At 43.8% G+C, this 27,413-nt stretch overlaps 2 long non-coding RNA genes across 7 annotated transcripts in view; both read right to left on the bottom strand.

The window, feature by feature from the left end:
• Positions 1–19,118, bottom strand: part of LOC307181355 — a 123,706-nt gene extending 104,588 nt beyond the window's left edge. Inside the window, exon 1 of the long non-coding RNA XR_013826536.1 lies at positions 19,056–19,118. This is a non-coding gene — a long non-coding RNA (uncharacterized lncRNA). The remainder of the gene's footprint in view (positions 1–19,055) is intronic.
• Positions 1–27,413, bottom strand: part of LOC307181353 — an 881,369-nt gene that overhangs the window by 112,417 nt on the left and 741,539 nt on the right. The gene's annotated exons all lie outside the window — the stretch shown is intronic.

Below are 27,413 nucleotides of genomic sequence, written 5' to 3'. Positions count from 1 at the left end.
CCAAAGTTTGGGACGCCTCTGTTTACAAGAACCTCGTTTACAGTACAAGTTCAACATCGCAGAAAGTGAAAAATGGATAAAGAACTTGTGGTACTTACGTACAATGCAGTATCACTCAGCAATGAAATCTATGTCATCAGGCCCGTAGCAGCATAATGAGTAGATTCAGGTACGATGATTCTAACTGAAATAAGTCACACAGAAAAAGAAACATCATAAGATATCAGTAATACACGGAATGTAAACTTGGCTACACAGGAACTGAATTCCAAAACAGAACATGTTCTCAAATTTAGAAAACCAACTTATGCTTGCTTAAGGGGAAAGGTGAGTTGGGTTGCTGCATAAAACCAGAGATTGAAATGAGCACAGATAAAGTTCCTTAAGCCAAATATGGAATAGACAAGAGCTACTCCTTGCTCAACGAAATGGACTCAACACCGCATATTAAACGCCTAAGAATGTACCTGACTAGTAAGTATCTTAAAACCTATGGATTGCTATGTCTCCGAAAGAGAATCAAGCATGTGTACAGGGGCATAAATGCAGCAGTGATAGGATTGGAGATGTTCGGTGAGCAAATGAAGACCCTTTGAAGTCATATTGCATGGTACCCATTACACGGGTCTTAACTCTCCAGGTTTAAGGTATTCTTCCTTCAGCTAAAACATGCATGTGGACCCCAGAGTATGATCAACCATTTGATCGGGAGACGTGTTCAAATATGTCTCAGTTTTCGTACCCTGGTACTCGGGTGCAACATTCCAGACGCTTTACTAACACTCTCCCGACTTGGAGAGTCAGTCCCTTTAACCTCCTGTGTGGCCCAGTTTGCAATTTCTGTGGAAGATGAACAGGAATAGCGAGAACCAATGAGAGACTAGCTGGAGGTGTCTGGATGGGAAATTTAACTCTCATTTCCCACCAGGAAGAGGAATTAACCAAAGGCTCAGCATGCCGTGCCGGAACCAGATTAGGGCCTGAAGCCATCCTGCGGTGTTGCGGCCAGCTCAAAAGAAAGCGAGTTGAAGAAAGGAGCTCAGGGGCACTGTAATTCACAAACCTGCAGAGTTATAAATGACAGCTATCGTCCAAAAATAGACTGAAGTAAGGCTGCCAAGAGGACTTGAAAGCGGGGCAGAATTGCAGGAAACCGATTTCAGGAGGTAGACTGGAATTGCATTGAAAGCATAGGAAAAGAGGCAGAACGTCCACAATGATGCACTTGGCCAAAAAGGGCGTATGCGTTTTTTCCTGAATATATTCAGGAAAAAACGCATACGCCCTTTTTGGCCAACCAAGCAAACTTGCAAAGGAAATCTGCACTACAATGAAGTCTCACTTCCCCCCGGTCAAAAGGGCCATCTGAAAAAAGTGTAAAATCCAGAAAAGCAGGACAGGCCATGGAGAACTGGGAGCCTTGTTATGCTGATGGGCGGGATGTAAATTGCCAACAGACACTCGGGAGAAGTGTATGGTCTTTCCTGAAACATCTAAAAAACAAAGAAACAGAGCCTAGGGCACTTCCACTTATGGTCCTATAGCTTAGGGAAATTAAAATCAAAAAGACACAGCCACCCCAAAGTTTGGGACGCCTCTGTTTACAAGAACCTCGTTTACCGTACAAGTTCAATATCACAGAAAGTGAAAAATGCATAAAGAACTTGTGGTACTTACGTACAATGCAGTATCACTCAGCAATGAAATCTATGTCATCAGGCCCGTAGCAGCATAATGAGTAGATTCAGGCACGATGATTCTAACTGAAATAAGTCACACAGAAAAAGAAACATCATAAGATATCACTAATACACGGAATGTAAACTTGGCTACACAGGAACTGCATTCCAAAACAGAACAGGGTCTCAAATTTAGAAAACCAACTTATGCTTGCTTAAGGGGAAAGGTGAGTTGGGGTGCTGCATAAAACCAGAGATTGAAATGAGCACAGATAAAGTTCCTTAAGCCAAATATGGAATAGACAAGAGCTACTCCTTGCTCAACGAAATGGACTCAACACCGCATATTAAACGCCTAAGAATGTACCTGACTAGTAAGTATCTTAAAACCTATGGATTGCTATGTCTCCGAAAGAGAATCAAGCATGTGTACAGGGGCATAAACGCAGCAGTGATAGGATTGGAGATGTTCGGTGAGCAAATGAAGACCCTTTGAAGTCATATTGCATGGTACCCATTACACGGGTCTTAACTCTCCAGGTTTAAGGTATTCTTCCTTCAGCTAAAACATGCATGTGGAACCCAGAGTATGATCAACCATTTGATCGGGAGACGTGTTCAAATATGTCTCAGTTTTCGTACCCTGGTACTCGGGTGCAACATTCCAGACGCTTTACTAACACTCTCCCGACTTGGAGAGTCAGTCCCTTTAACCTCCTGTGTGGCCCAGTTTGCAATTTCTGTGGAAGATGAACAGGAATAGCGAGAAACAATGAGAGACTAGCTGGAGGTGTCTGGATGGGAAATTTAACTCTCATTTCCCACCAGGAAGAGGAATTAACCAAAGGCTCAGCATGCCGTGCCGGAACCAGATTAGGGCCTGAAGCCATCCTGCGGTGTTGCGGCCAGCTCAAAAGAAAGCAAGTTGAAGAAAGGAGCTCAGGGGCACTGTAATTCACAAACCTGCAGAGTTATAAATGACAGCTATCGTCCAAAAATAGACTGAAGTAAGGCTGCCAAGAGGACTTGAAAGCGGGGCAGAATTGCAGGAAACCGATTTCAGGAGGTAGACTGGAATTGCATTGAAAGCATAGGAAAAGAGGCAGAACGTCCACAATGATGCACTTGGCCAAAAAGGGCGTATGCGTTTTTTCCTGAATATATTCAGGAAAAAACGCATACGCCCTTTTTGGCCAACCAAGCAAACTTGCAAAGGAAATCTGCACTACAATGAAGTCTCACTTCCCCCCGGTCAAAAGGGCCATCTGAAAAAAGTGTAAAATCCAGAAAAGCAGGACAGGCCATGGAGAACTGGGAGCCTTGTTATGCTGATGGGCGGGATGTAAATTGCCAAGAGACACTCGGGAGAAGTGTATGGTCTTTCCTGAAACATCTAAGAAACAAAGCAACAGAGCCTAGGGCACTTCCACTTATGGTCCTATAGCTTAGGGAAATTAAAATCAAAAAGACACAGCCACCCCAAAGTTTGGGACGCCTCTGTTTACAAGAACCTCGTTTACCGTACAAGTTCAATATCACAGAAAGTGAAAAATGCATAAAGAACTTGTGGTACTTACGTACAATGCAGTATCACTCAGCAATGAAATCTATGTCATCAGGCCCGTAGCAGCATAATGAGTAGATTCAGGTACGATGATTCTAACTGAAATAAGTCACACAGAAAAAGAAACATCATAAGATATCACTAATACACGGAATGTAAACTTGGCTACACAGGAACTGCATTCCAAAACAGAACAGGGTCTCAAATTTAGAAAACCAACTTATGCTTGCTTAAGGGGAAAGGTGAGTTGGGGTGCTGCATAAAACCAGAGATTGAAATGAGCACAGATAAAGTTCCTTAAGCCAAATATGGAATAGACAAGAGCTACTCCTTGCTCAACGAAATGGACTCAACACCCCATATTAAACGCCTAAGAATGTACCTGACTAGTAAGTATCTTAAAACCTATGGATTGCTATGTCTCCGAAAGAGAATCAAGCATGTGTACAGGGGCATAAACGCAGCAGTGATAGGATTGGAGAGGTTCGGTGAGCAAATGAAGACCCTTTGAAGTCATATTGCATGGTACCCATTCCACGGGTTTCAACTACCCAGGTTTTAGGTATTCTTCCTTCAGCTAAAACATGCATGTGGAACCCAAGTATGATCAACCATGTGAACGGGAGACGTGTTCAAATATGTCTCAGTTTTCCTCCCCTGGTACTCGGGTGCAACATTCCAGACGCTTTACTAACACTCTCCCCACTTGGAGAGTCAGCGCCTTTAACCTCCTGTTTGGCCCAGTTTGCAATTTCTGCGGAAGATGAACAGGAATAGCGAGAACCAATGAGAGACTAGCTGGAGGTGTCTGGACGGGCAAATTTAACTCTCATTTCCCACCAGGAAGAGGAAATAACCAAAGGCTCAGCGTGCCGTGCCGGATCCAGATTAGGGCCTGAAGCCATCCTGCGGTGTTGCGGCCAGGTCACAAGAAAGCGAGTTGAAGAAAGGAGCTCAGGGGCACTGTAATTCACAAACCTGCAGAGTTATAAATGACAGCTATCGTCCAAAAATAGACTGAAGTAAGGCTGCCAAGAGGACTTGAAAGCGGGGCAGAATTGCAGGAAACCGATTTCAGGAGGTAGACTGGAATTGCATTGAAAGCATAGGAAAAGAGGCAGAAAGTCCACAATGATGCACTTGGCCAAAAAGGCCATATGCGTTTTTTCCTGAATATATTCAGGAAAAAACGCATACGCCCTTTTTGGCCAACCAAGCAAGCTTGCAAAGGAAATCTGCACTACAATGAAGTCTCACTTCCCCCCGGTCAAAAGGGCCATCTGAAAAAAGGGTAAAATCCAGAAAGGCAGGACAGGCCATGGAGAACTGGGAGCCTTGTTATGCTGAAGGGCGGGATGTAAATTGCCAACAGACACTCGGGAGAAGTGTATGGTATTTCCTGAAACATCTAAAAAACAAAGCAACAGAACCTAGGGCACTTCCACTTATGGTCCTATAGCTTAGGGAAATTAAAATCAAAAAGACACAGCCACCCCAAAGTTTGGAACGGCTCTGTTTACAAGAACCTCGTTTACAGTACAAGTTCAACATCGCAGAAAGTGAAAAATGGGTAAAGAAGTTGTGGTATTTACTTACAAAACAATATCACTCAGCAATGAAATCTGTGTCATCAGGCCCTTAGCAGCACAATGAGTGGATTCAGGTATGATGATTCTAACTGAAATAAGTCACACAGAAAAAGAAACATCATAAGATATCACTAATACACGGAATGTAAACTTGGCTACACATGAACTGCATTCCAAAACAGAACAGGGTCTCAAATTTAGAAAACCAACTTATGCTTGCTTAAGGGGAAAGGTGAGTTGGGGTGCTGCATAAAACCAGAGATTGAAATGAGCACAGATAAAGTTCCTTAAGCCAAATATGGAATAGACAAGAGCTACTCCTTGCTCAACGAAATGGACTCAACACCCCATATTAAACGCCTAAGAATGTACCTGACTAGTAAGTATCTTAAAACCTATGGATTGCTATGTCTCCGAAAGAGAATCAAGCATGTGTACAGGGGCATAAACGCAGCAGTGATAGGATTGGAGAGGTTCGGTGAGCAAATGAAGACCCTTTGAAGTCATATTGCATGGTACCCATTCCACGGGTTTCAACTACCCAGGTTTTAGGTATTCTTCCTTCAGCTAAAACATGCATGTGGAACCCAGAGTATGATCAACCATGTGATCGGGAGACGTGTTCAAATATGTCTCAGTTTTCGTACCCTGGTACTCGGGTGCAACATTCCAGACGCTTTACTAACACTCTTCCCATTGGAGAGTCAGTGCCTTTAACCTCCTGTTTGGCCCAGTTTGCAATTTCTGTGGAAGATGAACAGGAATAACGAGAACCAATGAGAGGCTAGCTGCAGGTGTCTGGACGGGCAAATTTAACTCTCATTTCCCACCAGGAAGAGGAATTAACCAAAGGCTCAGCATGCCGGGCCGGAACCAGATTATGGCCCGAAGCCATCCTGCGGTGTTGCGGCCAGGTCACAAGAAAGCGAGTTGAAGAAAGGAGCTCAGGGGCACTGTAATTCACAAACCTGCAGAGTTATAAATGACAGCTATCGTCCAAAAATAGACTGAAGTAAGGCTGCCAAGAGGACTTGAAAGCGGGGCAGAATTGCAGGAAACCGATTTCAGGAGGTAGACTGGAATTGCATTGAAAGCATAGGAAAAGAGGCAGAGCGTCCACAATGATGCACTTGGCCAAAAAGGGCGTATGCGTTTTTTCCTGAATATATTCAGGAAAAAACGCATACGCACTTTTTGGCCAACCAAGCAAGCTTGAAAAAGGAAATCTGCACTACAATGAAGTCTCACTTCCCCCCGGTCAAAAGGGCCATCTGAAAAAAGTGTAAAATCCAGAAAGGCAGGACAGGCCATGGAGAACTGGGAGCCTTGTTATGCTGAAGGGCGGGATGTAAATTGCCAACAGACACTCGGGAGAAGTGTATGGTGTTTCCTGAAACATCTAAAAAACAAAGCAAGAGAGCCTAGGGCACTTCCACTTATGGTCCTATAGCTTAGGGAATTTAAAATCAAAAAGACACAGCCACCCCAAAGTTTCGAACGGCTCTGTTTACAAGAACCTCGTTTACACTACAAGTTCAACATCGCAGAAAGTGAAAAATGGATAAAAAAGTTGTGGTATTTACTTACAAAGCAATATCACTCAGCAATGAAATCTGTGTCATCAGGCCCTTAGCAGCACAATGAGTGGATTCAGGTATGATGATTCTAACTGAAATAAGTCACACAGAAAAAGAAACATCATAAGATATCAGTAATACACGGAATGTAAACTTGGCTACACAGGAACTGAATTACAGAACAGAACAGTGTCTCAAATTTAGAAAACCAACTTATGCTTGCTTAAGGGGAAAGGTGAGTTGGGGTGCTGCATAAAACCAGAGATTGAAATGAGCACAGATAAAGTTCCTTAAGCCAAATATGGAATAGACAAGAGCTACTCCTTGCTCAAAGAAATGGACTCAACACCGCATATTAAACGCCTAAGAATGTACCTGACTAGTAAGTATCTTAAAACCTAGGGATTGCTATGTCTCCGAAAGAGAATCAAGCATGTGTACAGGGGCATAAACGCAGCAGTGATAGGATTGGAGATGTTCGGTGAGCAAATGAAGACCCTTTGAAGTCATATTGCATGGTACACATTACACGGGTCTCAACTCTCCAGGTTTAAGGTATTCTTCCTTCAGCTAAACCATGCATGTGGAACCCAGAGTATGATCAACCATGTGATCGGGAGACGTGTTCAAATATGTCTCAGTTTTCCTACCCTGGTACTCGGGTGCAACATTCCAGACGCTTTACTAACACTCTCCCGACTTGGAGAGTCAGTCCCTTTAACCTCCTGTTTGGCCCAGTTTGCAATTTCTGCGGAAGATGAACAGGAATAGGGAGAACCAATGAGAGGCTAGCTGGAGGTGTCTGGACGGGCAAATTTAACTCTCATTTCCCACCAGGAAGAGGAATTAACCAAAGGCTCAGAATGCCGGGCCGGAACCAGATTAGGGCCTGAAGCCATCCTGCGGTGTTGCGGCCAGGTCACAAGAAAGCGAGTTGAAGAAAGGAGCTCAGGGGCACTGTAATTCACAAACCTGCAGAGTTATAAATGACAGCTATCGTCCAAAAATAGACTGAAGTAAGGCTGCCAAGAGGACTTGAAAGCGGGGCAGAATTGCAGGAAACCGATTTCAGGAGGTAGACTGGAATTGCATTGAAAGCATAGGAAAAGAGGCAGAACGTCCACAATGATGCACTTGGACAAAAAGGGCGTATGCGTTTTTTCCTGAATATATTCAGGAAAAAACGCATACGCCCTTTTTGGCCAACCAAGCAAGCTTGCAAAGGAAATCTGCACTACAATGAAGTCTCACTTCCCCCCGGTCAAAAGGGCCATCTGAAAAAAGTGTAAAATCCAGAAAGGCAGGACAGGCCATGGAGAACTGGGAGCCTTGTTATGCTGATGGGCGGGATGTAAATTGCCAACAGACACTTGGGAGAAGTGTATGGTGTTTCCTGAAACATCTAAGAAACAAAGCAACAGAGCCTAGGGCACTTCCACTTATGGTCCTATAGCTTAGGGAAATTAAAATCAAAAAGACACAGCCACCCCAAAGTTTGGAACGGCTCTGTTTACAAGAACCTCGTTTACAGTACAAGTTCAACATCGCAGAAAGTGAAAAATGGATAAAGAAGTTGTGGTATTCACTTACAATGCAGTATCACTCAGCAATGAAATCTATGTCATCAGGCCCGTAGCAGCACAATGAGTGGATTCAGGTATGATGATTCTAACTGAAATAAGTCACACAGAAAAAGAAACATCATAAGATATCAGTAATACACGGAATGGAAACTTGGCTACACAGGAACTGAATTACAGAACAGAACAGGGTCTCAAATTTAGAAAACCAACTTATGCTTGCTTAAGGGGAAAGGTGAGTTGGGGTGCTGCATAAAACCAGAGATTGAAATGAGCACAGATAAAGTTCCTTAAGCCAAATATGGAATAGACAAGAGCTACTCCTTGCTCAACGAAATGGACTCAACACCCCATATTAAACGCCTAAGAATGTACCTGACTAGTAAGTATCTTAAAACCTATGGATTGCTATGTCTCCGAAAGAGAATCAAGCATGTGTACAGGGGCATAAACGCAGCAGTGATAGGATTGGAGAGGTTCGGTGAGCAAACGAAGACCCTTTGAAGTCATATTGCATGGTACCCATTCCACAGGTTTCACCTACCCAGGTTTAAGGTATTCTTCCTTCAGCTAAAACATGCATGTGGAACCTAGAGTATGATCAACCATGTGATCGGGAGACGTGTTCAAATATGTCTCAGTTTTCGTACCCTGGTACTCGGGTGCAACATTCCAGACGCTTTACTAACACTCTCCCGACTTGGAGAGTCAGTCCCTTTAACCTCCTGTTTGGCCCAGTTTGCAATTTCTGCGGAAGATGAACAGGAATAGCGAGAACCAATGAGAGACTAGCTGGAGGTGTCTGAACGGGCAAATTTAACTCTCATTTCCCACCAGGAAGAGGAATTAACCAAAGGCTCAGCGTGCCATGCCGGAACCAGATTAGGGCCTGAAGACATCCTGCGGTGTTGCGGCCAGGTCACAAGAAAGCGAGTTGAAGAAAGGAGCTCAGCGGCACTGTAATTCACAAACCTGCAGAGTTATAAATGACAGCTATCGTCCAAAAATAGACTGAAGTAAGGCTGCCAAGAGGACTTGAAAGCGGGGCAGAATTGCAGGAAACCGATTTCAGGAGGTAGATTGGAATTGCATTGAAAGCTTAAGAAGAGAGGCAGAACGCCCACAATGATGCACTTGGCCAAAAAGGGCGTATGCGTTTTTTCCTGAATATATTCAGGAAAAAACGCATACGCCCTTTTTGGCCAACCAAGCAAACTTGCAAAGGAAATCTGCACTACAATGAAGTCTCACTTCCCCCCGGTCAAAAGGGCCATCTGAAAAAAGTGTAAAATCCAGAAAGGCAGGACAGGCCATGGAGAACTGGGAGCCTTGTTATGCTGATGGGCGGGATGTAAATTGCCAACAGACACTCCGGAGAAGTGTATGGTGTTTCCTGAAACATCTAAAAAACAAAGCAACAGAGCCTAGGTCACTGCCACTTATGGTCCTATAGCTTAGGGAAATTAAAATCAAGAAGACACAGCCACCCGAAAGTTTGGGACGCCTCCGTTTACAAGAACCTCGTTTACCGTACAAGTTCAATATCACAGAAAGTGAAAAATGGATAAAAAAGATGTGGTATTTACTTACAAAGCAATATCACTCAGCAATGAAATCTGTGTCATCAGGCCCTTAGCAGCACAATGAGTAGATTCAGGTATGATGATTCTAACTGAAATAAGTCACACAGAAAAAGAAACATCATAAGATATCAGTAATACACGGAATGTAAACTTGGCTACACAGGAACTGAATTACAGAACAGAACAGGGTCTCAAATTTAGAAAACCAACTTATGCTTGCTTAAGGGTAAAGGTGAGTTGGGGTGCTGCATAAAACCAGAGATTGAAATGAGCACAGATAAAGTTCCTTAAGCCAAATATGGAATAGACAACAGCTACTCCTTGCTCAACGAAATGGACTCAACACCGCATATTAAACGCCTAAGAATGTACCTGACTAGTAAGTATCTTAAAACCTATAGATTGCTATGTCTCCGAAAGAGAATCAAGCATGTGTACAGGGGCATAAACGCAGCAGTGATAGGATTGGAGAGGTTCGGTGAGCAAATGAAGACCCTTTGAAGTCATATTGCATGGTACCCTTTCCACGGGTTTCAACTACCCAGGTTTTAGGTATTCTTCCTTCAGCTAAAACATGCATGTGGAACCCAGAGTATGATCAACCATGTGATCGGGAGACGTGTTCAAATATGTCTCAGTTTTCGTACCCTGGTACTCGGGTGCAACATTCCAGACGCTTTACTAACACTCTCCCCACTTGGAGAGTCAGTCCCTTTAACCTCCTGTTTGGCCCAGTTTGCAATTTCTGTGGAAGATGAACAGGAATAGCGAGAACCAATGAGAGGTTAGCTGCAGGTGTCTGGACGGGCAAATTTAACTCTCATTTCCCACCAGGAAGAGGAATTAACCAAAGGCTCAGCATGCCTGGCCGGAACCAGATTAGGGCCTGAAGCCATCCTGCGGTGTTGCGGCCAGGTCACAAGAAAGCGAGTTGAAGAAAGGAGCTCAGGGGCACTGTAATTCACAAACCTGCAGAGTTATAAATGACAGCTATCGTCCAAAAATAGACTGAAGTAAGGCTGCCAAGAGGACTTGAAAGCAGGGCAGAATTGCAGGAAACCGATTTCAGGAGGTAGACTGGAATTGCATTGAAAGCATAGGAAAAGAGGCAGAACGTCCACAATGATGCACTTGGCCAAAAAGGGCGTATGCGTTTTTTCCTGAATATATTCAGGAAAAAACGCATACGCCCTTTTTGGCCAACCAAGCAAGCTTGCAAAGGAAATCTGCACTACAATGAAGTCTCACTTCCCCCCGGTCAAAAGGGCCATCTGAAAAAAGTGTAAAATCCAGAAAGGCAGGACAGGCCATGGAGAACTGGGAGCCTTGTTATGCTGATGGGCGGGATGTAAATTGCCAACAACCACTCGGGAGAAGTGTATGGTGTTTCCTGAAACATCTAAAAAACAAAGCAACAGAACCTAGGGCACTTCCACTTATGGTCCTATAGCTTAGGGAAATTAAAATCAAAAAGACACAGCCACCCCAAAGTTTGGAACGGCTCTGTTTACAAGAACCTCGTTTACAGTACAAGTTCAACATCGCAGAAAGTGAAAAATGGATAAAGAACTTGTGGTACTTACGTACAATGCAGTATCACTCAGCAATGAAATCTATGTCATCAGGTCCGTAGCAGCATAATGAGTGGATTCAGGTACGATGATTCTAACTGAAATAAGTCACACAGAAAAAGAAACATCATAAGATATCACTAATACACGGAATGTATACTTGGCTACACAGGAACTGCATTCCAAAACAGAACAGGGTCTCAAATTTAGAAAACCAACTTATGCTTGCTTAAGGGGAAAGGTGAGTTGGGGTGCTGCATAAAACCAGAGATTGAAATGAGCACAGATAAAGTTCCTTAAGCCAAATATGGAATAGACAAGAGCTACTCCTTGCTCAACGAAATGGACTCAACACCGCATATTAAACGCCTAAGAATGTACCTGACTAGTAAGTATCTTAAAACCTATGGATTGCTATGTCTCCAAAAGAGAATCAAGCGTGTGTAGAGGGGCATAAACGCAGCAGTGATAGGATTGGAGAGGTTCGGTGAGCAAATGAAGACCCTTTGAAGTCATATTGCATGGTACCCATTACACGGGTCTCAACTCTCCAGGTTTAAGGTATTCTTCCTTCAGCTAAAACATGCATGTGGAACCCAGAGTATGATCAACCATGTGAACGGGAGACGTGTTCAAATATGTCTCAGTTTTCGTACCCTGGTACTCGGGTGCAACATTCCAGACGCTTTACTAACACTCTCCCGACTTGGAGAGTCAGTCCCTTTAACCTCCTGTTTGGCCCAGTTTGCAATTTCTGCGGAAGATGAACAGGAATAGCGAGAACCAATGAGAGGCTAGCTGGAGGTGTCTGGACGGGCAAATTTAACTCTCATTTCCCACCAGGAAGAGGAAATAACCAAAGGCTCAGCGTGCCGTACCGGAACCAGATTATGGCCTGAAGCCAACCTGCGGTGTTGCGGCCAGCTCAAAAGAAAGCGAGTTGAAGAAAGGAGCTCAGGGGCACTGTAATTCACAAACCTGCAGAGTTATAAATGACAGCTATCGTCCAAAAATAGACTGAAGTAAGGCTGCCAAGAGGACTTGAAAGCGGGGCAGAATTGCAGGAAACCGATTTCAGGAGGTAGACTGGAATTGCATTGAAAGCATAGGAAAAGAGGCAGAACGTCCACAATGATGCACTTGGCCAAAAAGGGCGTATGCGTTTTTTCCTGAATATATTCAGGAAAAAACGCATACGCACTCTTTGGCCAACCAAGCAAGCTTGCAAAGGAAATCTGCACTACAATGAAGTCTCACTTCCCCCCGGTCAAAAGGGCCATCTGAAAAAAGTGTAAAATCCAGAAAGGCAGGACAGGCCATGGAGAACTGGGAGCCTTGTTATGCTGATGGGCGGGATGTAAATTGCCAACAGACACTTGGGAGAAGTGTATGGTGTTTCCTGAAACATCTAAGAAACAAAGCAAGAGAGCCTAGGGCACTTCCACTTATGGTCCTATAGCTTAGGGAATTTAAAATCAAAAAGACACAGCCACCCCAAAGTTTGGAACGGCTCTGTTTACAAGAACCTCGTTTACAGTACAAGTTCAACATCGCAGAAAGTGAAAAATGGATAAAGAAGTTGTGGTATTCACCTACAAAGCAATATCACTCAGCAATGAAATCTATGTCATCAGGCCCTTAGCAGCACAATGAGTGGATTCAGGTATGATGATTGTAACTGAAATAAGTCACACAGAAAAAGAAACATCATAAGATATCAGTAATACACGGAATGGAAACTTGGCTACACAGGAACTGAATTACAGAACAGAACAGGGTCTCAAATTTAGAAAACCAACTTATGCTTGCTTAAGGGGAAAGGTGAGTTGGGGTGCTGCATAAAAGCAGAGATTGAAATGAGCACAGATAAAGTTCCTTAAGCCAAATATGGAATAGACAAGAGCTACTCCTTGCTCAACGAAATGGACTCAACACCCCATATTAAACGCCTAAGAATGTACCTGACTAGTAAGTATCTTAAAACCTATGGATTGCTATGTCTCCGAAAGAGAATCAAGCATGTGTACAGGGGCATAAACGCAACAGTGATAGGATTGGAGAGGTTCGGTGAGCAAATGAAGACCCTTTGAAGTCATATTGCATGGTACCCATTCCACGGGTTTCACCTACCCAGGTTTAAGGTATTCTTCCTTCAGCTAAAACATGCATGTGGAACCTAGAGTATGATCAACCATGTGATCGGGAGACGTGTTCAAATATGTCTCAGTTTTCGTACCCTGGTACTCGGGTGCAACATTCCAGACGCTTTACTAACACTCTCCCCACTTGGAGAGTCAGTCCCTTTAACCTCCTGTTTGGCCCAGTTTGCAATTTCTGCGGAAGATGAACAGGAATAGCGAGAACCAATGAGAGACTAGCTGGAGGTGTCTGAACGGGCAAATTTAACTCTCATTTCCCACCAGGAAGAGGAATTAACCAAAGGCTCAGCATGCCATGCCGGAACCAGATTAGGGCCTGAAGACATCCTGCGGTGTTGCGGCCAGGTCACAAGAAAGCGAGTTGAAGAAAGGAGCTCAGCGGCACTGTAATTCACAAACCTGCAGAGTTATAAATGACAGCTATCGTCCAAAAATAGACTGAAGTAAGGCTGCCAAGAGGACTTGAAAGCGGGGCAGAATTGCAGGAAACCGATTTCAGGAGGTAGATTGGAATTGCATTGAAAGCTTAAGAAAAGAGGCAGAACGTCCACAATGATGCACTTGGCCAAAAAGGGCGTATGCGTTTTTTCCTGAATATATTCAGGAAAAAACGCATACGCCCTTTTTGGCCAACCAAGCAAACTTGCAAAGGAAATCTGCACTACAATGAAGTCTCACTTCCCCCCGCTCAAAAGGGCCATCTGAAAAAAGTGTAAAATCCAGAAAGGCAGGACAGGCCATGGAGAACTGGGAGCCTTGTTATGCTGATGGGCGGGATGTAAATTGCCAACAGACACTCAGGAGAAGTGTATGGTGTTTCCTGAAACATCTAAAAAACAAAGCAACAGAGCCTAGGGCACTGCCACTTATGGTCCTATAGCTTAGGGAAATTAAAATCAAGAAGACACAGCCACCCCAAAGTTTGGGACGCCTCCGTTTACAAGAACCTCGTTTACCGTACAAGTTCAATATCACAGAAAGTGAAAAATGGATAAAAAAGATGTGGTATTTACTTACAAAGCAATATCACTCAGCAATGAAATCTGTGTCATCAGGCCCTTAGCAGCACAATGAGTGGATTCAGGTATGATGATTCTAACTGAAATAAGTCACACAGAAAAAGAAACATCATAAGATATCAGTAATACACGGAATGTAAACTTGGCTACACAGGAACTGAATTACAGAACAGAACAGGGTCTCAAATTTAGAAAACCAACTTATGCTTGCTTAAGGGTAAAGGTGAGTTGGGGTGCTGCATAAAACCAGAGATTGAAATGAGCACAGATAAAGTTCCTTAAGCCAAATATGGAATAGACAAGAGCTACTCCTTGCTCAACGAAATGGACTCAACACCGCATATTAAACGCCTAAGAATGTACCTGACTAGTAAGTATCTTAAAACCTATAGATTGCTATGTCTCCGAAAGAGAATCAAGCATGTGTACAGGGGCATAAACGCAGCAGTGATAGGATTGGAGAGGTTCGGTGAGCAAATGAAGACCGTTTGAAGTCATATTGCATGGTACCCATTCCACGGGTTTCAACTACCCAGGTTTTAGGTATTCTTCCTTCAGCTAAAACATGCATGTGGAACCCAGAGTATGATCAACCATGTGATCGGGAGACGTGTTCAAATATGTCTCAGTTTTCGTACCCTGGTACTCGGGTGCAACATTCCAGACGCTTTACTAACACTCTCCCCACTTGGAGAGTCAGCGCCTTTAACCTCCTGTTTGGCCCGGTTTGCAATTTCTGCGGATGATGAACAGGAATAGCGAGAACCAATGAGAGGCTAGCTGCAGGTGTCTGGACGGGCAAATTTAACTCTCATTTCCCACCAGGAAGAGGAATTAACCAAAGGCTCAGCATGCCGGGCCGGAACCAGATTAGGGCCTGAAGCCATCCTGCGGTGTTGCGGCCAGGTCACAAGAAAGCGAGTTGAAGAAAGGAGCTCAGGGGCACTGTAATTCACAAACCTGCAGAGTTATAAATGACAGCTATCGTCCAAAAATAGACTGAAGTAAGGCTGCCAAGAGGACTTGAAAGCGGGGCAGAATTGCAGGAAACCGATTTCAGGAGGTAGACTGGAATTGCATTGAAAGCATAGGAAAAGAGGCAGAACGTCCACAATGATGCACTTGGCCAAAAAGGGCGTATGCGTTTTTTCCTGAATATATTCAGGAAAAAACGCATAAGCCCTTTTTGGCCAACCAAGCAAGCTTGCAAAGGAAATCTGCACTACAATGAATTCTCACTTTCCCCAGGTCAAAAGGGCCATCTGAAAAAAGTGTAAAATCCAGAAAGGCAGAACAGGCCATGGAGAACTGGGAGCCTTGTTATGCTGATGGGCGGGATGTAAATTGCCAACAGACACTCGGGAGAAGTGTATGGTGTTTCCTGAAACAGCTAAAAAACAAAGCAACAGAGCCTAGGGCACTTCCACTTATGGTCCTATAGCTTAGGGAAATTAAAATCAAAAAGACACAGCCACCCCAAAGTTTGGAACGGCTCTGTTTACAAGAACCTCGTTTACAGTACAAGTTCAACATCGCAGAAAGTGAAAAATGGATAAAGAAGTTGTGGTATTCACCTACAAAGCAATATCACTCAGCAATGAAATCTATGTCATCAGGCCCTTAGCAGCACAATGAGTGGATTCAGGTATGATGATTGTAACTGAAATAAGTCACACAGAAAAAGAAACATCATAAGATATCAGTAATACACGGAATGGAAACTTGGCTACACAGGAACTGAATTACAGAACAGAACAGGGTCTCAAATTTAGAAAACCAACTTATGCTTGCTTAAGGGGAAAGGTGAGTTGGGGTGCTGCATAAAAGCAGAGATTGAAATGAGCACAGATAAAGTTCCTTAAGCCAAATATGGAATAGACAAGAGCTACTCCTTGCTCAACGAAATGGACTCAACACCCCATATTAAACGCCTAAGAATGTACCTGACTAGTAAGTATCTTAAAACCTATGGATTGCTATGTCTCCGAAAGAGAATCAAGCATGTGTACAGGGGCATAAACGCAGCAGTGATCGGATTGGAGAGGTTCGGTGAGCAAATGAAGACCCTTTGAAGTCATATTGCATGGTACCCATTCCACGGGTTTCACCTACCCAGGTTTAAGGTATTCTTCCTTCAGCTAAAACATGCATGTGGAACCTAGAGTATGATCAACCATGTGATCGGGAGACGTGTTCAAATATGTCTCAGTTTTCGTACCCTGGTACTCGGGTGCAACATTCCAGACGCTTTACTAACACTCTCCCCACTTGGAGAGTCAGTCCCTTTAACCTCCTGTTTGTCCCAGTTTGCAATTTCTGCGGAAGATGAACAGGAATAGCGAGAACCAATGAGAGACTAGCTGGAGGTGTCTGAACGGGCAAATTTAACTCTCATTTCCCACCAGGAAGAGGAATTAACCAAAGGCTCAGCGTGCCATGCCGGAACCAGATTAGGGCCTGAAGACATCCTGCGGTGTTGCGGCCAGGTCACAAGAAAGCGAGTTGAAGAAAGGAGCTCAGCGGCACTGTAATTCACAAACCTGCAGAGTTATAAATGACAGCTATCGTCCAAAAATAGACTGAAGTAAGGCTGCCAAGAGGACTTGAAAGCGGGGCAGAATTGCAGGAAACCGATTTCAGGAGGTAGATTGGAATTGCATTGAAAGCTTAAGAAAAGAGGCAGAACGTCCACAATGATGCACTTGGCCAAAAAGGGCGTATGCGTTTTTTCCTGAATATATTCAGGAAAAAACGCATACGCCCTTTTTGGCCAACCAAGCAAACTTGCAAAGGAAATCTGCACTACAATGAAGTCTCACTTCCCCCCGGTCAAAAGGGCCATCTGAAAAAAGTGTAAAATCCAGAAAGGCAGGACAGGCCATGGAGAACTGGGAGCCTTGTTATGCTGATGGGCGGGATGTAAATTGCCAACAGACACTCAGGAGAAGTGTATGGTGTTTCCTGAAACATCTAAAAAACAAAGCAACAGAGCCTAGGGCACTGCCACTTATGGTCCTATAGCTTAGGGAAATTAAAATCAAGAAGACACAGCCACCCCAAAGTTTGGGACGCCTCCGTTTACAAGAACCTCGTTTACCGTACAAGTTCAACAACACAGAAAGTGAAAAATGGATAAAAAAGATGTGGTATTTACTTACAAAGCAATATCACTCAGCAATGAAATCTGTGTCATCAGGCCCTTAGCAGCACAATGAGTGGATTCAGGTATGATGATTCTAACTGAAATAAGTCACACAGAAAAAGAAACATCATAAGATATCAGTAATACACGGAATGTAAACTTGGCTACACAGGAACTGAATTACAGAACAGAACATGGTCTCAAATTTAGAAAACCAACTTATGCTTGCTTAAGGGTAAAGGTGAGTTGGGGTGCTGCATAAAACCAGAGATTGAAATGAGCACAGATAAAGTTCCTTAAGCCAAATATGGAATAGACAAGAGCTACTCCTTGCTCAACGAAATGGACTCAACACCGCATATTAAACGCCTAAGAATGTACCTGACTAGTAAGTATCTTAAAACCTATAGATTGCTATGTCTCCGAAAGAGAATCAAGCATGTGTACAGGGGCATAAACGCAGCAGTGATAGGATTGGAGAGGTTCGGTGAGCAAATGAAGACCCTTTGAAGTCATATTGCATGGTACCCATTCCACGGGTTTCAACTACCCAGGTTTTAGGTATTCTTCCTTCAGCTAAAACATGCATGTGGAACCCAGAGTATGATCAACCATGTGATCGAGAGACGTGTTCAAATATGTCTCAGTTTTCGTACCCTGGTACTCGGGTGCAACATTCCAGACGCTTTACTAACACTCTCCCCACTTGGAGAGTCAGCGCCTTTAACCTCCTGTTTGGCCCAGTTTGCAATTTCTGCGGAAGATGAACAGGAATAGCGAGAACCAATGAGAGGCTAGCTGCAGGTGTCTGGACGGGCAAATTTAACTCTCATTTCCCACCAGGAAGAGGAATTAACCAAAGGCTCAGCATGCCGGGCCGGAACCAGATTAGGGCCTGAAGCCATCCTGCGGTGTTGCGGCCAGGTCACAAGAAAGCGAGTTGAAGAAAGGAGCTCAGGGGCACTGTAATTCACAAACCTGCAGAGTTATAAATGACAGCTATCGTCCAAAAATAGACTGAAGTAAGGCTGCCAAGAGGACTTGAAAGCGGGGCAGAATTGCAGGAAACCGATTTCAGGAGGTAGACTGGAATTGCATTGAAAGCATAGGAAAAGAGGCAGAACGTCCACAATGATGCACTTGGCCAAAAAGGGCGTATGCGTTTTTTCCTGAATATATTCAGGAAAAAATGCATACGCCCTTTTTGGCCAACCAAGCAAGCTTGCAAAGGTAATCTGCACTACAATGAAGTCTCACTTCCCCCTGGTCAAAAGGGCCATCTGAAAAAAGTGTAAAATCCAGAAAGGCAGAACAGGCCATGGAGAACTGGGAGCCTTGTTATGCTGATGGGCGGGATGTAAATTGCCAACAACCACTCGGGAGAAGTGTATGGTGTTTCCTGAAACATCTAAAAAACAAAGCAACATAGCCTAGGGCACTTCCACTTATGGTCCTATAGCTTAGGGAAATTAAAATCAAAAAGACACAGCCACCCCAAAGTTTGGAACGGCTCTGTTTACAAGAACCTCGTTTACAGTACAAGTTCAACATCGCAGAAAGTGAAAAATGGATAAAGAAGTTGTGGTATTTACTTAAAAAGCAATATCACTCAGCAATGAAATCTGTGTCATCAGGCCCTTAGCAGCACAATGAGTGGATTCAGGTATGATGATTCTAACTGAAATAAGTCACACAGAAAAAGAAACATCATAAGATATCAGTAATACACGGAATATAAACTTGGCTACACAGGAACTGAATTACAGAACAGAACAGGGTCTCAAATTTCGAAAACCAACTTATGCTTGCTTAAGGGGAAAGGTGAGTTGGGGTGCTGCATAAAACCAGAGATTGAAATGAGCACAGATAAAGTTCCTTAAGCCAAATATGGATTAGACAAGAGCTACTCCTTGCTCAACGAAATGGACTCAACACCGCCTATTAAACGCCTAAGAACGTACCTGACTAGTAAGTATCTTAAAACCTATGGATTGCTATGTCTCCGAAAGAGAATCAAGCATGTGTACAGGGGCATAAACGCAGCAGTGATAGGATTGGAGAGGTTCGGTGAGCAAATGAAGACCCTTTGAAGTCATATTGCATGGTACCCATTCCACGGGTTTCAACTACCCAGGTTTTAGGTATTCTTCCTTCAGCTAAAACATGCATGTGGAACCCAAGTATGATCAACCATGTGATCGGGAGACGTGTTCAAATATGTCTCAGTTTTCTTCCCCTGGTACTCGGGTGCAACATTCCAGACGCTTTACTAACACTCTCCCCACTTGGAGAGTCAGTGCCTTTAACCTCCTGTTTGGCCCAGTTTGCAATTTCTGTGGAAGATGAACAGGAATAACGAGAACCAATGAGAGGCTAGCTGCAGGTGTCTGGACGGGCAAATTTAACTCTCATTTCCCACCAGGAAGAGGAATTAACCAAAGGCTCAGCATGCCGGGCCGGAACCAGATTATGGCCCGAAGCCATCCTGCGGTGTTGCGGCCAGGTCACAAGAAAGCGAGTTGAAGAAAGGAGCTCAGGGGCACTGTAATTCACAAACCTGCAGAGTTATAAATGACAGCTATCGTCCAAAAATAGACTGAAGTAAGGCTGCCAAGAGGACTTGAAAGCGGGGCAGAATTGCAGGAAACCGATTTCAGGAGGTAGACTGGAATTGCATTGAAAGCATAGGAAAAGAGGCAGAGCGTCCACAATGATGCACTTGGCCAAAAAGGGCGTATGCGTTTTTTCCTGAATATATTCAGGAAAAAACGCATACGCACTTTTTGGCCAACCAAGCAAGCTTGCAAAGGAAATCTGCACTACAATGAAGTCTCACTTCCCCCCGGTCAAAAGGGCCATCTGAAAAAAGTGTAAAATCCAGAAAGGCAGGACAGGCCATGGAGAACTGGGAGCCTTGTTATGCTGAAGGGCGGGATGTAAATTGCCAACAGACACTCGGGAGAAGTGTATGGTGTTTCCTGAAACATCTAAAAAACAAAGCAAGAGAGCCTAGGGCACTTCCACTTATGGTCCTATAGCTTAGGGAATTTAAAATCAAAAAGACACAGCCACCCCAAAGTTTCGAACGGCTCTGTTTACAAGAACCTCGTTTACACTACAAGTTCAACATCGCAGAAAGTGAAAAATGGATAAAAAAGTTGTGGTATTTACTTACAAAGCAATATCACTCAGCAATGAAATCTGTGTCATCAGGCCCTTAGAAGCACAATGAGTGGATTCAGGTATGATGATTCTAACTGAAATAAGTCACACAGAAAAAGAAACATCATAAGATATCAGTAATACACGGAATGTAAACTTGGCTACACAGGAACTGAATTACAGAACAGAACAGTGTCTCAAATTTAGAAAACCAACTTATGCTTGCTTAAGGGGAAAGGTGAGTTGGGGTGCTGCATAAAACCAGAGATTGAAATGAGCACAGATAAAGTTCCTTAAGCCAAATATGGAATAGACAAGAGCTACTCCTTGCTCAAAGAAATGGACTCAACACCGCATATTAAACGCCTAAGAATGTACCTGACTAGTAAGTATCTTAAAACCTAGGGATTGCTATGTCTCCGAAAGAGAATCAAGCATGTGTACAGGGGCATAAACGCAGCAGTGATAGGATTGGAGATGTTCGGTGAGCAAATGAAGACCCTTTGAAGTCATATTGCATGGTACACATTACACGGGTCTCAACTCTCCAGGTTTAAGGTATTCTTCCTTCAGCTAAACCATGCATGTGGAACCCAGAGTATGATCAACCATGTGATCGGGAGACGTGTTCAAATATGTCTCAGTTTTCCTACCCTGGTACTCGGGTGCAACATTCCAGACGCTTTACTAACACTCTCCCGACTTGGAGAGTCAGTCCCTTTAACCTCCTGTTTGGCCCAGTTTGCAATTTCTGCGGAAGATGAACAGGAATAGGGAGAACCAATGAGAGGCTAGCTGGAGGTGTCTGGACGGGCAAATTTAACTCTCATTTCCAACCAGGAAGAGGAATTAACCAAAGGCTCAGAATGCCGGGCCGGAACCAGATTAGGGCCTGAAGCCATCCTGCGGTGTTGCGGCCAGGTCACAAGAAAGCGAGTTGAAGAAAGGAGCTCAGGGGCACTGTAATTCACAAACCTGCAGAGTTATAAATGTCAGCTATCGTCCAAAAATAGACTGAAGTAAGGCTGCCAAGAGGACTTGAAAGCGGGGCAGAATTGCAGGAAACCGATTTCAGGAGGTAGACTGGAATTGCATTGAAAGCATAGGAAAAGAGGCAGAACGTCCACAATGATGCACTTGGCCAAAAAGGGCGTATGCGTTTTTTCCTGAATATATTCAGGAAAAAACGCATACGCCCTTTTTGGCCAACCAAGCAAGCTTGCAAAGGAAATCTGCACTACAATGAAGTCTCACTTCCCCCCGGTCAAAAGGGCCATCTGAAAAAAGTGTAAAATCCAGAAAGGCAGGACAGGCCATGGAGAACTGGGAGCCTTGTTATGCTGATGGGCGGGATGTAAATTGCCAACAGACACTTGGGAGAAGTGTATGGTGTTTCCTGAAACATCTAAGAAACAAAGCAACAGAGCCTAGGGCACTTCCACTTATGGTCCTATAGCTTAGGGAAATTAAAATCAAAAAGACACAGCCACCCCAAAGTTTGGAACGGCTCTGTTTACAAGGACCTCGTTTACAGTACAAGTTCAACATCGCAGAAAGTGAAAAATGGATAAAGAAGTTGTGGTATTCACTTACAATGCAGTATCACTCAGCAATGAAATCTATGTCATCAGGCCCGTAGCAGCACAATGAGTGGATTCAGGTATGATGATTCTAACTGAAATAAGTCACACAGAAAAAGAAACATCATAAGATATCAGTAATACACGGAATGGAAACTTGGCTACACAGGAACTGAATTACAGAACAGAACAGGGTCTCAAATTTAGAAAACCAACTTATGCTTGCTTAAGGGGAAAGGTGAGTTGGGGTGCTGCATAAAACCAGAGATTGAAATGAGCACAGATAAAGTTCCTTAAGCCAAATATGGAATAGACAAGAGCTACTCCTTGCTCAACGAAATGGACTCAACACCGCATATTAAACGCCTAAGAATGTACCTGACTAGTAAGTATCTTAAAACCTATGGATTGCTATGTCTCCGAAAGAGAATCAAGCATGTGTACAGGGGCATAAACGCAGCAGTGATAGGATTGGAGAGGTTCGGTGAGCAAACGAAGACCCTTTGAAGTCATATTGCATGGTACCCATTCCACAGGTTTCACCTACCCAGGTTTAAGGTATTCTTCCTTCAGCTAAAACATGCATGTGGAACCTAGAGTATGATCAACCATGTGATCGGGAGACGTGTTCAAATATGTCTCAGTTTTCGTACCCTGGTACTCGGGTGCAACATTCCAGACGCTTTACTAACACTCTCCCGACTTGGAGAGTCAGTCCCTTTAACCTCCTGTTTGGCCCAGTTTGCAATTTCTGCGGAAGATCAACAGGAATAGCGAGAACCAATGAGAGACTAGCTGGAGGTGTCTGAACGGGCAAATTTAACTCTCATTTCCCACCAGGAAGAGGAATTAACCAAAGGCTCAGCGTGCCATGCCGGAACCAGATTAGGGCCTGAAGACATCCTGCGGTGTTGCGGCCAGGTCACAAGAAAGCGAGTTGAAGAAAGGAGCTCAGCGGCACTGTAATTCACAAACCTGCAGAGTTATAAATGACAGCTATCGTCCAAAAATAGACTGAAGTAAGGCTGCCAAGAGGACTTGAAAGCGGGGCAGAATTGCAGGAAACCGATTTCAGGAGGTAGATTGGAATTGCATTGAAAGCTTAAGAAGAGAGGCAGAACGCCCACAATGATGCACTTGGCCAAAAAGGGCGTATGCGTTTTTTCCTGAATATATTCAGGAAAAAACGCATACGCCCTTTTTGGCCAACCAAGCAAACTTGCAAAGGAAATCTGCACTACAATGAAGTCTCACTTCCCCCCGGTCAAAAGGGCCATCTGAAAAAAGTGTAAAATCCAGAAAGGCAGGACAGGCCATGGAGAACTGGGAGCCTTGTTATGCTGATGGGCGGGATGTAAATTGCCAACAGACACTCCGGAGAAGTGTATGGTGTTTCCTGAAACATCTAAAAAACAAAGCAACAGAGCCTAGGGCACTGCCACTTATGGTCCTATAGCTTAGGGAAATTAAAATCAAGAAGACACAGCCACCCCAAAGTTTGGGACGCCTCCGTTTACAAGAACCTCGTTTACCGTACAAGTTCAATATCACAGAAAGTGAAAAATGGATAAAAAAGATGTGGTATTTACTTACAAAGCAATATCACTCAGCAATGAAATCTGTGTCATCAGGCCCTTAGCAGCACAATGAGTGGATTCAGGTATGATGATTCTAACTGAAATAAGTCACACAGAAAAAGAAACATCATAAGATATCAGTAATACACGGAATGTAAACTTGGCTACACAGGAACTGAATTACAGAACAGAACAGGGTCTCAAATTTAGAAAACCAACTTATGCTTGCTTAAGGGTAAAGGTGAGTTGGGGTGCTGCATAAAACCAGAGATTGAAATGAGCACAGATAAAGTTCCTTAAGCCAAATATGGAATAGACAAGAGCTACTCCTTGCTCAAAGAAATGGACTCAACACCGCATATTAAACGCCTAAGAATGTACCTGACTAGTAAGTATCTTAAAACCTATAGATTGCTATGTCTCCGAAAGAGAATCAAGCATGTGTACAGGGGCATAAACGCAGCAGTGATAGGATTGGAGAGGTTCGGTGAGCAAATGAAGACCCTTTGAAGTCATATTGCATGGTACCCTTTCCACGGGTTTCAACTACCCAGGTTTTAGGTATTCTTCCTTCAGCTAAAACATGCATGTGGAACCCAGAGTATGATCAACCATGTGATCGGGAGACGTGTTCAAATATGTCTCAGTTTTCGTACCCTGGTACTCGGGTGCAACATTCCAGACGCTTTACTAACACTCTCCCCACTTGGAGAGTCAGCGCCTTTAACCTCCTGTTTGGCCCAGTTTGCAATTTCTGTGGAAGATGAACAGGAATAGCGAGAACCAATGAGAGGCTAGCTGCAGGTGTCTGGACGGGCAAATTTAACTCTCATTTCCCACCAGGAAGAGGAATTAACCAAAGGCTCAGCATGCCTGGCCGGAACCAGATTAGGGCCTGAAGCCATCCTGCGGTGTTGTGGCCAGGTCACAAGAAAGCGAGTTGAAGAAAGGAGCTCAGGGGCACTGTAATTCACAAACCTGCAGAGTTATAAATGACAGCTATCGTCCAAAAATAGACTGAAGTAAGGCTGCCAAGAGGACTTGAAAGCGGGGCAGAATTGCAGGAAACCGATTTCAGGAGGTAGACTGGAATTGCATTGAAAGCATAGGAAAAGAGGCAGAACGTCCACAATGATGCACTTGGCCAAAAAGGGCGTATGCGTTTTTTCCTGAATATATTCAGGAAAAAACGCATACGCCCTTTTTGGCCAACCAAGCAAGCTTGCAAACGAAATCTGCACTACAATGAAGTCTCACTTCCCCCCGGTGAAAAGGGCCATCTGAAAAAAGTGTAAAATCCAGAAAGGCAGGACAGGCCATGGAGAACTGGGAGCCTTGTTATGCTGAAGGGCGGGATGTAAATTGCCAACAACCACTCGGGAGAAGTGTATGGTGTTTCCTGAAACATCTAAAAAACAAAGCAACAGAACCTAGGGCACTTCCACTTATGGTCCTATAGCTTAGGGAAATTAAAATCAAAAAGACACAGCCACCCCAAAGTTTGGAACGGCTCTGTTTACAAGAACCTCGTTTACAGTACAAGTTCAACATCGCAGAAAGTGAAAAATGGATAAAGAACTTGTGGTACTTACGTACAATGCAGTATCACTCAGCAATGAAATCTATGTCATCAGGTCCGTAGCAGCATAATGAGTGGATTCAGGTACGATGATTCTAACTGAAATAAGTCACACAGAAAAAGAAACATCATAAGATATCACTAATACACGGAATGTATACTTGGCTACACAGGAACTGCATTCCAAAACAGAACAGGGTCTCAAATTTAGAAAACCAACTTATGCTTGCTTAAGGGGAAAGGTGAGTTGGGGTGCTGCATAAAACCAGAGATTGAAATGAGCACAGATAAAGTTCCTTAAGCCAAATATGGAATAGACAAGAGCTACTCCTTGCTCAACGAAATGGACTCAACACCGCATATTAAACGCCTAAGAATGTACCTGACTAGTAAGTATCTTAAAACCTATGGATTGCTATGTCTCCAAAAGAGAATCAAGCGTGTGTAGAGGGGCATAAACGCAGCAGTGATAGGATTGGAGAGGTTCGGTGAGCAAATGAAGACCCTTTGAAGTCATATTGCATGGTACCCATTACACGGGTCTCAACTCTCCAGGTTTAAGGTATTCTTCCTTCAGCTAAAATATGCATGTGGAACCCAGAGTATGATCAACCATGTGAACGGGAGACGTGTTCAAATATGTCTCAGTTTTCGTACCCTGGTACTCGGGTGCAACATTCCAGACGCTTTACTAACACTCTCCCAACTTGGAGAGTCAGTCCCTTTAACCTCCTGTTTGGCCCAGTTTGCAATTTCTGCGGAAGATGAACAGGAATAGCGAGAACCAATGAGAGGCTAGCTGGAGGTGTCTGGACGGGCAAATTTAACTCTCATTTCCCACCAGGAAGAGGAAATAACCAAAGGCTCAGCGTGCCGTACCGGAACCAGATTATGGCCTGAAGCCAACCTGCGGTGTTGCGGCCAGCTCACAAGAAAGCGAGTTGAAGAAAGGAGCTCAGGGGCACTGTAATTCACAAACCTGCAGAGTTATAAATGACAGCTATCGTCCAAAAATAGACTGAAGTAAGGCTGCCAAGAGGACTCGAAAGCGGGGCAGAATTGCAGGAAACCGATTTCAGGAGGTAGATTGGAATTGCATTGAAAGCATAGGAAAAGAGGCAGAACGTCCACAATGATGCACTTGGCCAAAAAGGGCGTATGCGTTTTTTCCTGAATATATTCAGGAAAAAACGCATACGCCCTTTTTGGCCAACCAAGCAAACTTGCAAAGGAAATCTGCACTACAATGAAGTCTCACTTCCCCCCGGTCAAAAGGGCCATCTGAAAAAAGTGTAAAATCCAGAAAGGCAGGACAGGCCATGGAGAACTGGGAGCCTTGTTATGCTGATGGGCGGGATGTAAATTGCCAACAGACACTCGGGAGAAGTGTATGGTGTTTCCTGAAACATCTAAAAAACAAAGCAACAGAGCCTAGGGCACTCCCACTTATGGTCCTATAGCTTAGGGAAATTAAAATCAAAAAGACACAGCCACCCCAAAGTTTGGGACGCCTCTGTTTACAAGAACCTCGTTTACCTTACAAGTTCAATATCACAGAAAATGAAAAATGGATAAAGAACTTGTGGTACTTACGTACAATGCAGTATCACTCAGCAATGAAACCTATGTCATCAGGCCCGTAGCAGCATAATGAGTGGATTCAGGTATGATGATTCTAACTGAAATAAGTCACACAGAAAAAGAAACATCATAAGATATCAGTAATACACGGAATGTAAACTTGGCTACACAGGAACTGAATTACAGAACAGAACAGGTTCTCAAATTTAGAAAACCAACTTATGCTTGCTTAAGGGGAAAGGTGAGTTGGGGTGCTGCATAAAACCAGAGATTGAAATGAGCACAAATAAAGTTCCTTAAGCCAAATATGGAATAGACAAGAGCTACTCCTTGCTCAACGAAATGGACTCAACACCGCATATTAAACGCCTAAGAATGTACCTGACTAGTAAGTATCTTAAAACCTATAGATTGCTATGTCTCCGAAAGAGAATCAAGCATGTGTACAGGGGCATAAACGCAGCAGTGATA

Source organism: Stenella coeruleoalba, assembly GCF_951394435.1.
Source record: "Stenella coeruleoalba genome assembly, contig: scaffold_48, whole genome shotgun sequence".
Taxonomy (NCBI): Eukaryota; Metazoa; Chordata; class Mammalia; order Artiodactyla; family Delphinidae; genus Stenella; species Stenella coeruleoalba.
The sequence above is the reverse complement of the archived record's forward strand: the minus strand, read 5'-3'. Positions and strand labels throughout refer to the sequence as shown.